This window comes from Leuciscus leuciscus (assembly GCF_965113295.1).
Source record: "Leuciscus leuciscus genome assembly, chromosome: 1".
Taxonomy (NCBI): Eukaryota; Metazoa; Chordata; class Actinopteri; order Cypriniformes; family Leuciscidae; genus Leuciscus; species Leuciscus leuciscus.
Window position 1 is genome coordinate 33415196 of NC_138725.1, and position 15774 is coordinate 33430969.

The 15774-nt window shown below is 38.6% G+C and overlaps 1 long non-coding RNA gene across 1 annotated transcript; it reads left to right on the forward strand.

The window, feature by feature from the left end:
- Positions 1 to 6339: 6339 nt before the first annotated feature.
- LOC309478164 lies at positions 6340 to 10268 on the forward strand. Its single transcript, XR_014198840.1, has 3 exons — positions 6340 to 6508; positions 9626 to 9733; positions 9935 to 10268. It is a non-coding gene; the product is annotated as an uncharacterized lncRNA (long non-coding RNA).
- The last annotated feature ends 5506 nt before the right edge of the window (positions 10269 to 15774 follow it).

A 15774-nucleotide genomic window follows, 5' to 3' on the forward strand; every position in this document is an offset into this window, starting at 1 on the left:
TCAGGGCCAGTATTAAAAAGCTGATAAAGACACAAAAGCTGTGTTAAACTGAAACTAACCAGTCAAGATGGTTTTCAGTAGTTGTTAATTGTCTAAATGATTATCTAGATTCATTTTGGCCACTGGTAAAGCATCTACTATAATACTTGCAATTCACGCATTTGTGATCAGAATAAATCATAGATCTTGTGAATCAAGTCAGAGAATGTGAAAGTGATTGTGTTGCTCATTGTGACTTTAGCACAAACTCAGTGCAGAACTGATGGTTGAGGTGAATGTGTGGAGGAGGCGGAGCATTACTGACACTGACAGTCAATGACAGAAAACACACTTTTTCAGCAAGGGTGATTGAACTTCATCTCTTTATTTGTCTTCCATCACAAGATGCATCACCATGTGTTCATTGTTCTTCTCTTCATTCTTCTCACTGAAGGTACAGAAAACGTATGAAAAAATATATGAATATTTAAGATATTTTGGATGTAAATAGGTCATTGAATGTTTATTTTCATTTTAATTTCAGGATTCTCTCTGGATTATAATGAATATGTTTATGAACCAGATTTGACATTTAACGAAACTATGAGATGTTATGATGAAGAGAGCAGGTATGCAAGGTCAAGAAGAGTAGAATATGGGTAAGTCAAGGGTACACATTTACTTTTGTTGACCTTGAAAATACTTCTAAAATGATTGGAAAATCTTATTTTAAATAGTTTTAGAAGGTTATGTGTCATATAACGCTGTGTTATGTGTTTTGTCAAACAACATTTTTACAAAGTATTTCCAATTAGTTACCAATTTTAGAGGTATACTGATAAAAACATTTGAAGTCACAATTTATGTGCAACAATTTATATATATGTATATGTGTGTGTGCGTGTATTTTATCCTACTAGTGCAAAATGCCAGTGCAAAATCAGTTTTTGTGTGTTTTTAGTAATTGTTGGTTTGGTGTGTTTGAGTGCTCATTGTTACAATTACACAGCAAAAGTTCAGTGACATTTTTATTTGTGCATGGTAGAAAGCACAAAGTGAACTCTGAGAAAACGCTATGCTTGAGCAAATAGTTTGCGAATAGGCTACTACAAATGATGCCTGTGAAAGAGACTGTGAACACATTGAATAGGATATGTTTAGTTGGTGAATAGCATAGGCTACTATTACACAGTAGCGATAACGTTAAGCACACCAGAATGAAATATATTCAGAAGTAAACAGCATAGCTGACTTACAGATTCAGTTAACATCCACAAATGAATAAGCGCGTCGATTCAGGGAGCAGTGCAAAATGCCAGTGCAAAATCAGTTTTTGTGTGTGTTTTTAGTAATTGTTGGTTTGGTGTATTTGAGTGCTCATTGTTACAATTACACAGCAAAAGTTCAGTGACATTTTTATTTGTGCATGGTAGAAAGCAAATACTGATACTGACATAATGACATACAATAAATGTGGAAAATTGAACTACACAAGTGAGGGAGCAGGCTACACAGTGAACTCTGATAAAACGCTACTTAAGCTCCGCTGCTTTCTTCGACCCTCTCTGTCTCTGGTCCTGGGCTGTGCTCACTCAGTGTCAGTGTGAGAGGGGGAGGGGCCAGCTGTGCTCACTCAGTGTGCAGTGTGAGAGGGGGAGGGGCCAGCTGTGCTCACTCAGTGTGCAGTGTGAGAGGGGGAGGGGCCAGCTGTGCTCACTCAGTGTGCAGTGTGAGAGGGGGAGGGGCCAGCTGTGCTCACTCAGTGTCAGTGTGAGAGGGGGAGGGGCCAGCTGTGCTCACTCAGGGTGCTTGTCATTTCTTATTTGTGCATCCTCGTTTCCTTTCCTCGCTTCCTTTCCAGGACGGAGGAATCGAATGTAACTTTTTTTATACATTGGAATACTTGATCACTCAAGCGTCACTTCATCGCGTCATCACACAGCAAAAACTCCAGTGTTAAATGAACTCTCCTGGGAGTTTATATGGCTCCAGACTCAAGAGTGTTAAAGTGTTAAAATATGAGTGTTAAATGAACACTCAAGAGTGTTAAAGTTAATGAGCTAATTAAGTGATTCATTGAGTGATGATTGACCATTATTGAAGACACCTGATGTTAACAAGCAGAATCACCAAAGGAGAAACACCGTTATGGTGATCAGTGTCCGCTTTAGTTGGGCTCTTGACCCTTTAATCATTAACTTTAGATTTTGTTTGGCAGTTGTATCTGAGTTATAACTGCCAGATGAACAAAGAGAAAAAGTGATCAGTTTATGTTTTGACATAATCATAAATTGACCTGAATCACAAATCTCATTTCGAGAGTTATGACTACCTTGTACAGCAGCCCTGTGATTCTATATCAAACAATTTTCAGCATTTTCAATATAATCCAAAATATTCCTCAAAAGTTGTTCTGATCAAAAGACTTTGAAAATTAATTTATTAAGACACACTGACATCAATAATCAGCCTGTGAATCTCAACAATGGTGAATCTCAATCTGGGTGCCACCAATCAAAACTAATTTATGGCTCCCATCATGCATTGCGGTATGAATAAATTATGATCTGAAGTGTTTTAGTAATTTCCTTTTCCTAATTGAATATTCTGTTTGTCACCATTGTTGAGATTCATACACTGATTCTTGATGTCTGTGTGTGCCTAAAAGAAAGATTTTTATCTTCATCAGAACAACTTTTAAAACATCCGTTGGATTATTTAGAAAATGTTGGAGTTTGTGCTGTAGAATCACAGTGATGCTGTAATTAACAATATACATTTAAGCCAGAGATTAGACTCTAAATGAGTTTAACGATTCAGGTCAAATGATGATTATGTCAAAACATAACCAACACCACCTGATCAACTTTTCTCTTTGTTCATCTGATAGTTATAACTCAGATACAACAACCAAATAAAAACTAAAGTTGAACATGTAAGGGTCACAAGCCCAACTAAAGCAAACACTGATCACCATAATGGTGACTTAAAATTGTGCTTTTTCTCCTTCAGTGATTCTGCTTGTTAACATCAGGTGTCTTCAATAATGCTCAATCATCACTCAATGAATCACTTAATTATCTCATTAACCTTAACACTCTTGAGTGTTAATTTAACACTCGTATTTTAACACTTTAACACTCTTGAGTCCGGAGCCATATAAACTCCCAGGAGAGTTCATTTAACACTGGAGTTTTTGCTGTGCAGCAGCGCTCAAAGGATCTGCCCTTATGTTGTTGAAGTTTGTTTATTTAAGAAATTCATAATAAATAATAATAAAGCAAGATACCCTGTTGAAATATGTGAGATGTGTGGTTTATATAAACTGCAAAGATTAAAATGATTGTGACCGATGTGAAGGGGGAGGAGAATTTAGACGTGCGTCACGTTTAAGTCGATAAAACTCTTCCGCATAGGATACACCTGTGTGAAGCCTCCTAACTACTCAATCCTCGACTCCTCGCGGTGCAATTAGAGAATTGAGATGTCCTTCAAGATGGCTGAGCTCGATCGGTTTTGGGGTCATAGGATGGAGGACGGAGGAGCGAGGAGACGAGGAGGGATATTGAGAAGCACCCCCTGTGTCAGTGTGAGAGGGGGAGGGGCCAGCTGTGCTCACTCAGTGTGCAGTGTGAGAGGGGGAGAGGCCAGCTGTACTCACTCAGTGTCAGTGTGAGAGGGGGAGGGGGCAGCTGTACTCACTCAGTGTGCAGTGTGAGAGGGGGAGGGGCAAGCGGCTAGAGCGGTAAAGCCAGTGTGTAAAAGCCTCTTACCAATATATATTTAACGATATATTTTGATTTTCTAATCCAAACAACATCAAACTTGCCACTGCACTTACTCATGCCGTAGCAAGACACCTGTCAAGTTTGAAATCTATTGGACTAACGGTTCGAGAGATATGCGAATAACACACACACACAGACAGAAAGATGTTCACGTAATTTATAGATAGATATAATATACAGAAGTAAACAGTATAGGTGACTTACAGATTCAGTTAACATCCACAAATGGATAAGCGCAACGATTCAGGGAGCAGGCTACACAGTGAACTTGACGATTCAGGGAGCAGACTACACAGGGAGCAGGCAACACAGTGAACTTGACGATTGAGCAAACAGTTTGTGAATAGGTTACTACAAATGATGGCCGTCAATAAAATGAAGAATTTGGTTCCAAAACACGAATAACGGCATTTTTCAAAAAAAATTGTTCCCGCAAAAATAAGTAGCCTATTGTATAGGGTCGGTATTGAAAAGTGAATTTTTAATCTTACTTGAAATGCGATATACGCCGTGGTATTCCGTCATGTTTTCTCCCTTTCTTTACAAACCGCTACAAATCCGCCAGTCTCCTTTCTGCAGAATGCGATAAATCCGCTCAGTGCACCATTCCACGCATTGTAAACAGTAACGGCGGTGCTTTAAATACACCCGGCATCCTAGTTTTCCTTATCTACTTTGTACTTTTTGATCAACAAACAAACAAAAAAATTAGGAACCTGTGGTTGATGAACCTGTGGTGGTTTCTGCCGTAGGGAAGAAATGTACGCCATCGAAATCTAATCATTTACGTGAGGAGATTAAGAAGATGAGGCACTCGGGAGGAGGAAAAATGCCGACTGTTGCTTGGTGTCACACGACAGCATCAAACTTTTGACACGTTAACCCCAGGGGATCTTTTAAAAAACTTTCAATTCTTGTACTCAAAGTCTACGAAAACCGAGCAGGACCAAGAAGGACCATTTTACAGCTTTATGTTCAGTACTACGTCTGGGATTGTGGTGTATTCTTTGGTCTTCTCCGATCATTTTTTTGGCGGTCCAATCAGCGAACAGAGGAAGTGGCTGAGAACGATGACATTAGGCTTGTTTGAGATGCGCCTTGCCTCGCCTGAAATGTATGCGAGAGTAGGCGGCTGCAAGCCGGACAGATCTCTCTTCTCGTATGGATCTGACACCTGTGAGATCAAAGATGGATATCGCGTGCACAGTGTTGCTAATAAACTGGATGTAATTCAAGTTCTGTTGCTTTTATATGAAAATAAATAAAATGAACAAGACACCCAAAGTACTTGTTATTTAATTCCATTCCAAATACATGTTTATCAATATTTTTTTCTTTAATACGGACATATGTGTTTTTATTTATTTTATTTTTTATAAAAATTAAATTGCATAACCCAAAGAGATTGCACTGTCAGATAGTTTGGGAATATTCACACATAACATATACACAAAAAAACATGATATCAGAGTTTTAAAATCAAACATTTTAAAAGAGAACAATACAAAACCAATGAGCATTAAGCTGTGTCATCAGCAAGTCGTTTCCCATCATGCTTTTGATCAGCGCAGTCGGTGGAGAGCAACTGCGCTCGACTGCAGAATCTGACACGTGCGCCTTGCGCTCGCGAGAGTTTTTCGACATACGTCACGTCAGCATGACATCAGGGCAAGGCGGACCGCACTCGGACACATTTCTAACCGGCATGCATCTCGCGCTGATCACCGGTGATCGGTTCTGTGCAGATTTTGCTCATCTCAAACAAGCCTATTGAGGTTGTGCGCTAGTTTGAGTTGCAGAGTCTGGTAGAACCAGGCTAGATTGAATGTATGTTTAGTCCAGTATTGACCGAGTTCAGAGGCTGTCATATGTGGATCAACTTACTTTGTTGTGTATTTTCAACAGTTTCAATATGAAAAATAACTTTTATATTGATTCAATGGATTAATTGCATTTTGGAAAAGAAAGTGTCATGTATTGCATTTTTGGGAACAAAATATCCGTTTTTATAATAAATCTTTGAAAATCAAAATCTGGATTTGAATTTTTTTATGTTATTATATCCTAAGGTGCTATGTGAAAGTTTGAAACAGAAAATAGTGGTTTTCATCTTGCCACTTTCTTGATAAAGAAAACACAATTTTTACTCAAATTAATCAAAACAGATTTATCACGTTTTGGAACCAAACTATAATATTCAGAAGTAAACAGTGTAGCTGACTGAGTGTTTATGTCAGAATGTTTATTTTTAAACCACAACCTTCTTGGGGCTTATTTTACTGATATATTTAACGATATATTTTGCATTTCACATCCAAACAACGTCAAACTTGGCACTGCACTTACTCGTGCCCATAGCGAGACACCTGTCGAGTTTGACTAGCGGTTCGAGAGATATGCGAATAACAGACATACAGACACACACACAGTATTCAGGATATAAACTAAAGAACTTGGATTTGTAAAAGTCATCTGAAAAATGTCTCTTTTTGGGTTTGTAATGAATGAAGTTCAATACAAAAACAATAAACTTTAAATAAAGTTGGTATCACATTTGTGTAATAACTTCATTCTTTTGTTTCCTGTTTTGTATTTAGCTGGCGGAAAGCACGAAACTATTGAAGAAGATTGTGTTAGAGCAAGTGAATGTAAAAGCTGGTCTATTACTGCAACACCCATCAGAATGGAATATTCAGTCCAGTGCTGCGACACCGACATGTGCAATGACAGCCCTGCCCCAGGTATGCTTCTTTAGTCATGAACTAATGCCCATTTAAGTGTACCTACTAGTTCTGGTTCTCGAAACAGAACCCTTTCCAGCCAACAGATATTTTACTCATATCACACAAGAACCAGTTTGTATAAGTTTCATAATTTAATATTTTTCAACTAGAACGCTGCCTTTGCACTTTCAAATATTTTATTAGGGCCCGAGCACCGATGGTGTGAGGACCCTCTTGGAATTGCTCTGTTTATTATTATTATTCTTCTCCGCATTTAATTGCATTTTTGAGGGCCTAAACATGCTCGAAAACTCACAAAACTTTGCACACGCGTCAGAACTGGCGAAAATTTACATCTGATATAGGTTTCAGAATTGGACGGGGCAAAATGGCTCGATAGCGCCACCTATAAAAGTTCAACGGAGTGCGCCTCCCGCAACGTTCCACGTACGTGCACGAAATTCGGTACATACATGTAATCACCTAATACCTACAAAAAAGTCTCTTGGAGCATAGCCCTAAACACAACAGGAAGTCAGCCATTTTGAACTTCCTCTCAGATTTTTGTGCAGTTTTTGCCATTTTCATGCCTCGTACTTTAACGAACTCCTCCTACAGTTTTAATCTGATCATCTTCAAATTTGGTGAGTGTAATCTTAAGGCCTTTGCGACGTTAAATTGCGAAGATCTTGAGTTTTCGTCGAAGGGCGGGTCCTCGGCGGCCTGACAAATTTCGATGTTTCGCCATGAAACAGGAAGTTGCTGTAACTCAGGCATGGAATGTCCAATCTGCCCCGAACTTCACACGTTTGATAAGCGTTCTGTCCTGAACACATGACCATGCTCATATTCAGTTATAGTCATAGCGCCACCTGCTGGCAACAGGAAGTGACATGTTTAACACTGTTATGGACTCCTAATAACATATAAAAAAGTGCCAGCAAGTGCTAAACATGCTAACAACATACTAGAAGCATGCTAAAACATGCTAGCAAACTCTTAGCTAAGTGCTAAAGCATGCTATTTTTGCAATTAAATAGGAATTTGCTGTAACTCAGGCATGGAATGTCCAATCTGCCCCAAACTTCACACTTTTGATAATCGTTCTGTCCTGAACACATCTACATGAGAATATTCAGTTATAGTAATAGCGCCACCTACTGGTAACAGGAAGTGTCATGTTTAACACGTTGATGCCATTCTAGCAACATGTTAAAAATGCCATTGACTTCTAAACATGCTAGAAACATGTTAAAACATGCTAGCAATACTTAGCTAAGTGCTAAAGCATGCTAATTCAATGAAACAGGATGTTGTTGTTACTCAAGAAGGCAATGTCCAATCTGCGCCAAACTTCACACTTTTGATAAGCGTTCTGTCCTGGACACATGACCATGCTCATATTCAGTTACAGTCATAGCGCCACCTGCTGGCAACAGGAAGTGACATGTTAAACACTGTTGTGGACTCCTAATAACATATAAAAAAGTTCCAGCATGTGCTAAACATGCTAACAACATACTAGAAACATGTTAAAACATGCTAGCAAACACTTAGCTTAGTGCTTAAGCATGCTAATACTGCAATTAAATAGGAATTTGCTGAAACACAGGCACGGAATGTCCAGTCTGCCCCAAACGTCACACGTTTGATAAGAGTCATGGCCTGAACACATCTACATGAGAATATTCAGTTATAGTAATAGCGCCACCTACTGGTAACAGGAAGTGTCATGTTTAACACGTTGATGCCGTTCTAGCAACATGTTAAAAATGCCATTGACTTCTAAACATGCTAGAAACATGTTAAAACATGCTAGCAAAACTTAGCTAAGTGCTAAAGCATGTTAATTCAATGAAACAGGATGTTGTTGTTACTCAAGAAGGCAATGTCCAATCTGCGCCAAACTTCACTCTTTTGATAAGCGTTCTGTCCTGAACACATGACCATGCTCATATTCAGTTACAGTCATAGCGCCACCTGCTGGCAACAGGAAGTGACATGTTAAACACTGTTGTGGACTCCTAATAACATATAAAAAAGTTCCAGCATGTGCTAAACATGCTAACAACATACTAGAAACATGTTAAAAAATGCTAGCAAACACTTAGCTTAGTGCTAAAGCATGCTAATACTGCAATTAAATAGGAATTTGCTGTAACACAGGCACGGAATGTCCAGTCTGCCCCAAACTTCACACGTTTGATAAGAGTCATGGCCTGAACACATCTACATGAGAATATTCAGTTATAGTAATAGTGCCACCTACTGGTAACAGGAAGTGTCATGTTTAACACGTTGATGCCGTTCTAGCAACATGTTAAAAATACCATTGACTTCTAAACATGCTAGAAACATGTTAAAACATGCTAGCAATACTAAGCTAAGTGCTAAAGCATGCTAATATAATGAAACAGGATGTTGTTGTTACTCAAGAAGGCAATGTCCAATCTGCGCCAAACTTCACACTTTTGATAAGCGTTCTGTCTTGAACACATGACAATGCTCATATTCAGTTACAGTCAATGCGCCACCTGCTGGCAACAGGAAGTGACATGTTAAACACTGTTGTGGACTCCTAATAACATATAAAAAAAAATGCCAGTAGGTGCTTAACATCCTACCAACATACTAGAAACATGCTAAAACATACTAGTAAACACTATAAGTACTAAACCATACTATTACTACAATTAAATATGAATTTGCTGTAACTCAAACATACAATATCCAATCTGCCCCAAACTTCACATACTTGATAAAAGTCCTGCACTGAACACATCTACAAAGCAATATTCAGATATATAACCCCACCTACTGCCAACAGAAACTGAACTGGTTAACACAGTAATGCAGTACTAACCACATACCTATTGTGTACTAAGCATGCTAAAAACATACTAAACATGCTAGCAACTACTATATACTGTATACCTCCTTAAATGCACATTGCCCAACCATGCTCTGTCTTCCTAAAGCCAACGAGTGACGATGGCACGGGTGCGAGGGCCCTTTCATCGCTGCTTGCAGCTTTAATTTTCTATTGTAATGCTCATTTATGATCCACAACTGAGGAATTGTTGTTTGATTCCAGTGTTTCACAGAAATGAAAATGCTCTTTAATTTCTTTCACAGACTTGAACTCTCAACCCAATGGGAAGAAATGTTACTCTTGTGACTGGGAAGGATGCTCACAGACAGTGGGTTGTTTGGGGAATGAGAATCACTGCTTTACTGCAAACGGTAATAATTAAGTGATGGAGGAAGATAATTAAATATTTATTTAATCCTGTATTGCCATCAAATATGATTTATTTCTGTATATCAGATACTTTACTTTATACAGTGATTCCAGACATGACACGAGCGTTGCTACGACACTTCAGTTTTTCTTTCGTTTATGATTTTGTTTTATATATATAACAGCACCTTTATTTTTTACAGGACCTTTTCCACAATCATCAGTGATGAAAGGATGTGCATCTGAATTTGCATGCGGGTTGTCAGGGATGTTTGGACCTGATGCTAATGTCACATATTGTGAGGGGAATCTGTGTAACGCTGTACAGAAAGTCTCTCAGAGCTTCTTGTTTCTCTGCTGTTCTGTGATATTTTACTTCCTCCTGAACTGAGTTCAGATTCTACAGAAAGACCCCACAGCAGAGTTACATTACCACGCTTTATACACTGTGGAAATACATGAACATAGTTTTGTTTAGAGTTTAAGAATTTACAGATTCTGAACTAAAAAAAGAAGAAACTTTTGACACCCCATGGTTGATCATGGTTGATCAAAATTCTCTTACACTCAAATTGTTATACTGACCTGATAATACATTTGGAACCCAGTGTGTGTTTTCAAATGTTAAAAAAAATATATAACAAATTATTGCATAAATATATACTCAGACCACAAGAAACATGTTTAATATATAATTGTTCAAAGAAAATGAACTATGCATGTCCAGACCATAGACTGTAAAAAAAGATGGACGACGCCCCTTCGGCCTTCGCTCTCTTCCATTGATGAGAACCAAGCGGGAAGGATGTCGACCGGAAGTTGAAGCCGGCCGCGTGTCACCATCTTGTAGCAGAACTTCACCTGCTGTTAGCATCCCATTGACTCCCATTCATTTTGGTGTCACTTTGACAGCGAATAACTTTACATCTGAGGCGTTTAAAGACTCCATTTGTCCATTATTTATTTCTAAAGAAACACGACAATGTATAAAATGCTCCATTACCTTGTATCTTACGTTATGGCCCCGTAAAAACAGTTTTTGTAAAAGTAGGCTAACGATTGCGTCATAACCACACGACTCTCTGTCGCACAGTAGAGAGATTACCGTATGGACAGGAGGAGAAGCTCGCGGGCAATCGGGGAGACGTGGAGGCAAAATGACAAAATAATTAATCAGAATACCTAGCAAAAGTTTCTCCTGCTCCTAGCTCATGGACACCTCCTACTCACGATCTCCGTCTCTGCAAGTTTCGGAAGGGAATGATTCATATTTCTCATGCCACAGCCACTAGAAGACAGACGGGTTGCTCACGTCACATCTACGTCGTCAAGCTCAGTTTGAGTCTGCGCGTCAGGAACGGAAGTCCTAAAAAATCGCTGAAAATGGGCTTCACTTGCCTCAATTGAGTTCCAATGAGATGACTCTGTCCATTTCTTATACTGTCTATGATGAGAACTGAAGCCGCCAGAGTCCCGATATGGCGCTGACATATTGGAACTTGAGTCTGCGCAGTAGCGATTTCGGGACCAGACCTGCGCAGTAGTGAGCAGGAAGTAAAGCCGCGAAATCAGCGCTCCGCCCTCACTCTCGCAGAATGCACACAGGGCACACATGCCAACCCTCCCGATTTTTCCGGGAGACTCCCGAATTTCAAAGCCCCTCCCGAAAATTTCCCGGACCGACCTTTCTCCCGAATTTCTCCCGATTTCCACCCGGACAACAATATTGCTACACCATCCGTCACTGGGCGCCGTTTCTATGGCCGTTTCAGACCAAACGCTTGCGCTCCCATGGCGTCTGTCGTTGCTATGCAACCAAACTGCGCTCTCCATGATGATGACGAAGAAGTATCAGCAAAGGATTAATTGATTTCTAGCCCTCGCATTAGCTTTACTACTAGATGGGTGGTTCTTCAACTACGGGCACTTTTGGCCTTGTGAACTTGAGGTAAAAAAAAGTGTTCAAATCAAAATTGTCACAGTCTAACAGTTAAATATAACTAGTCTAGTTTAATGATCCATAAGAGAACGCACTTACATTATAAGACAAATTGGTGTTTTTTGACATATTTTCCGATCCGCACTGAACAAATGTCATTTCCATCACATGTAAATATTTGATTATTATTTAAAATTATTATGATATACATAATTTCTTAACAGTGTAAGAGCACTTTCACACATAGTTTTACCAATTTATACCTATATTGCAATTACCATAGATTTGTGGATTAAGTAAATTAATTGTCATGAGGCCCAAACACAAAGCTTACATCCACCACAACCTGAAATATAATATTGCATTGGCTAGATACATTTCAGAAAAATAACTACTTGTGTTATTACATTAAGTGGAACATTATCCCATAAACTATGCAGACATTTTTAATGAGTGATTCGAATTTTGTACATTTTCTAAAAAGTTATGAGGTGGTGGAAATGACTGGGTGTTGTGGAAATGACAATGAATGGACGTCCATGTAGAATAACAGAAAACATTTATTTGAAACCCATTTAACAAATCATTATCCATTAGTCTGTTTGGTTCCATAACCAGATGAACAGTTACAGTCTTACTGTAAACAACTTTAACCACAAATAGTCACAAAAAAATGTAAGTTACGCATAAATTGTAATTGTAACATTCTAATTGTAATAAAACTTTATTAAAAAGATAAGTTATTATCTAATAATAATAATAAAATATTCATATGCAGCCACTCAATCTATGAATTGCACCTTGTAAGCATAATGTAATTTCCACCTCACCTTTGTCATTTCCACCCAAGAAGGTAATGTGGTGGAAATGACGGTGGTGGAAATGACAATCCTACAGTATTTTGTAAAAAAATCCAAGCTAGTATTACAGATTAGCTATGAATTGGTAGTTAGCATTGCATGCATGCAAAATACATCTATTTGTGTTAAAAAAATCAATGTATTTACAAACTCATTTATTGTTACGTCATGTTTGGAAAGGACATACAATAAAAATATTTTCATTTCAAGCAACATTTACCTTGAGTTTTCTTCTCCAAGTTGCTGAATAAATTTAAAATCTCCTCCATGTCAGACATGTGCTGTGATGTCATTGTTCATCTCCATAGAAACTATCCAAACAATCTTTCAAAAAAACTTTTTAAAGGGACATTACAGTGTTGTGGTGGAAATTAGCAATACTGTGGGACAACTACATTTTGTATATAAAATCACATTAATAGTTGTCTGACCTTAAATACCTCAATTATGTTTTGATTCTTTTACTGATACTTTATTCAGTCATATTAAAAAAAATTTGATAAATATTTTTTTTACACTTCTTTTTCATTATTGAAGATCAGAAGTCTGGGTGTGGGACAAGCACAAAAAAGCAATATTTGCATGTATAATGATGTTTAAAAAGGTAAAAAATCATCGTAGACTACCGGTAAAAAGTTCCTAAAGTACTTTCATTGTAAATTTAACTATGAAAGTGTTAATTTTTCAAAATTAAATGTTTTTTATAAAATATGATCAAAGGACATGAAAGTGCCCGTAGTCTAAGAATTGCCCAGATATATTTCTGGAGATGAGAAGGAAAAACCCGCCTGGAAAAACTAGCGCACCACGTTGCTTCCATTATGAGCGTGCTCGCCGCGGCCGCGCGCCTACGGTTGAAATAACGACCTTGAGCGCGAAAAAGATGCGATATGTGAACGGCCCCTAGAAGCAGACGTCTGAAATGAAAGGCAAGAACAGCTATTTATTTAGCTTTAGACTGTTACATGAAAATTTAAAAATGAAATGTCATAATTATAATGTTTTGAGAGTTTACTTATGTAATTGTTACATTAGGCTATGAATTAATAAATGTTTATTGATAAGATCTAGCTATTTCATGTCTTTTCATTTACAGTAGCATGAACCACGAGTAGTCGAGTAACTCGAGTATTGTTTTGATAAGAAATCGACTAGCAGAAATCAGTAGTCGTGCATCCCCCCCACCCCCCCAGCAGAAATCAGTAGTCGTGTCAAAATTGATTGCAGTACGACAAGAGGCTTGTTAAAATAAAGTAAATACAATCTCCTCAGTCCTCCGAAGATCCCGAAAAAATGTCCGTTGGTGCTTCAGTGACTACTTCGCTCAGAGAACCTGTCAATCACAGCTGTCAATCATGACGTTACACCACCGCATCACGTAACTAACTAAAAAAATTTTATTTTTGAAACAGACACTTGAACTTACATCAGCGTGATAAAAACGACAGCAAATGAAAGAAACCACCTTTGGAAAAAAGATATTTGAAGTGTAATTTAATTGTTTAGTTGGTCTCACGTCCCGTTGAATAACACGGGGAGGCGGGGCTTATGACCTATACTAGGACCAGTCACCAGGGGGCGATCGAAACGTTTTGGCTTCACTTTTCAGGGCTTGTGCGGCACGCTTGGTCCAGACAGAGCCTCAGAGTTTTTAAATCCACATTAACAAATTATATATTCTTTGAAATAAGCACAGACACTTACAAGAAACATAATGCATTTCCTTTGCTCATTGTACCCACACAACCACACACACACACACACACACACACACACACACACACACACACACACACACACACACACACACACACACACTTACTCTCACTCACTCACTCTCTCTCTCTCTCTCTCTCTCTCACACACACACACACACACACTCTTACTCTCACTCACTCACTCACTCACTCTAGTCTCTCTCTCTCACACACACACACACACACACACACACACACACACACACACACACACACACACACACACTCTTACTCTCACATGTGCGAGCGTTTGCGGAGTGAGTGAGAAGAGTGCGTGGTGAGTGACACCTGAGTGTGTTTTCTAACTTTTTTTGTGTTTTGTTTGTTTGTTTATGTTTTTTGTGTGTTATTTTGTGTATGAGGAGTAGTTTTCTTTAGAGAAAGTTGTGGGAGTCTGCTCCCAGCGTCTTTATGCCGGGAAGCATGGCTGCTTCAGGTGTTACGAGTAGTGATGGTCTAACTCGGCGTCATGGGATTAAGATTTTGTGTAAATTCAGTGTAGAGGAATGTGCTTTAGCGGTTGGCAATGTATGGTTATAACGCTATTGTTTCTGCATCTAAAATGAACAACGCGGTTGTTTTATTTTTAAACGCGATCGAAGAAGCTAATGAACTTGTTCAAACGTAGATTCAAATTAACTCAGTGAAACAGGTTATTTTGTGATGATTATAAATCCATCAACAGGTAACCATCATCACCTGATATCAGTTCACTTTAGCTTTCTTTGCTGCTGCAAATGTTTTTGACAAACACACTGTCACAGCCGCCAAAGAAGACAAAAGATATAATAAGAGTTAAGAGCCCAACTAATGGAAACACTAACCACTATTATGGTGACTTCAAATGAAGCATTAGAGTTAAACCTCTGTTAATTCTCAATAAAACTTCTGTAGACGTCTGACAGAAATAAAGTCAGTCTGGTTAGTAATAAGTGAAGCTGGTAATGCTGTTTGTGGAGTTGTTTAATCCTCCTCTGCTGAGATCTTCACAGATTTAATGTCTTCTTTTCTCTTCAGTTGATTTCATCTAAGACTGTGGCTGAAGTCAGTTGTAGTTCTTGTGTTTCTGCTCGTCTCTTTTTCTGTTCTCTTCTTTTCTTCAGTGATTCTGCTTGTTAACAGGCTTATTAAGGCTGAGATGACTCCATATTTAATATACACAGATTTTGTGGCTCAGATAAGGTCCAGTTCTGGTTTATTTCTTTGCTCTTGGCTGACATGTGGCATTGCCATGGCCTGCTTGTGGCCCAGATCTGGCAAACAGGAGTGCCGTAGTGCCCACCCAAGTGCCGTAATTCCACGCTGCATGTGGGCCAGATCATCTTTCCACGTGTGCCAGATGTAGGCCGGATCTGGGCCGACACAATGTTGCTATGTGGGTAGTATATTATAGTTCAATTATTCTAGTAAGTAATAGAGTGTTTAAAATCACAGATTATTTTATAATCTATTAGCTGGGCTGCAGCTTCTTCATAAACATCACCAGA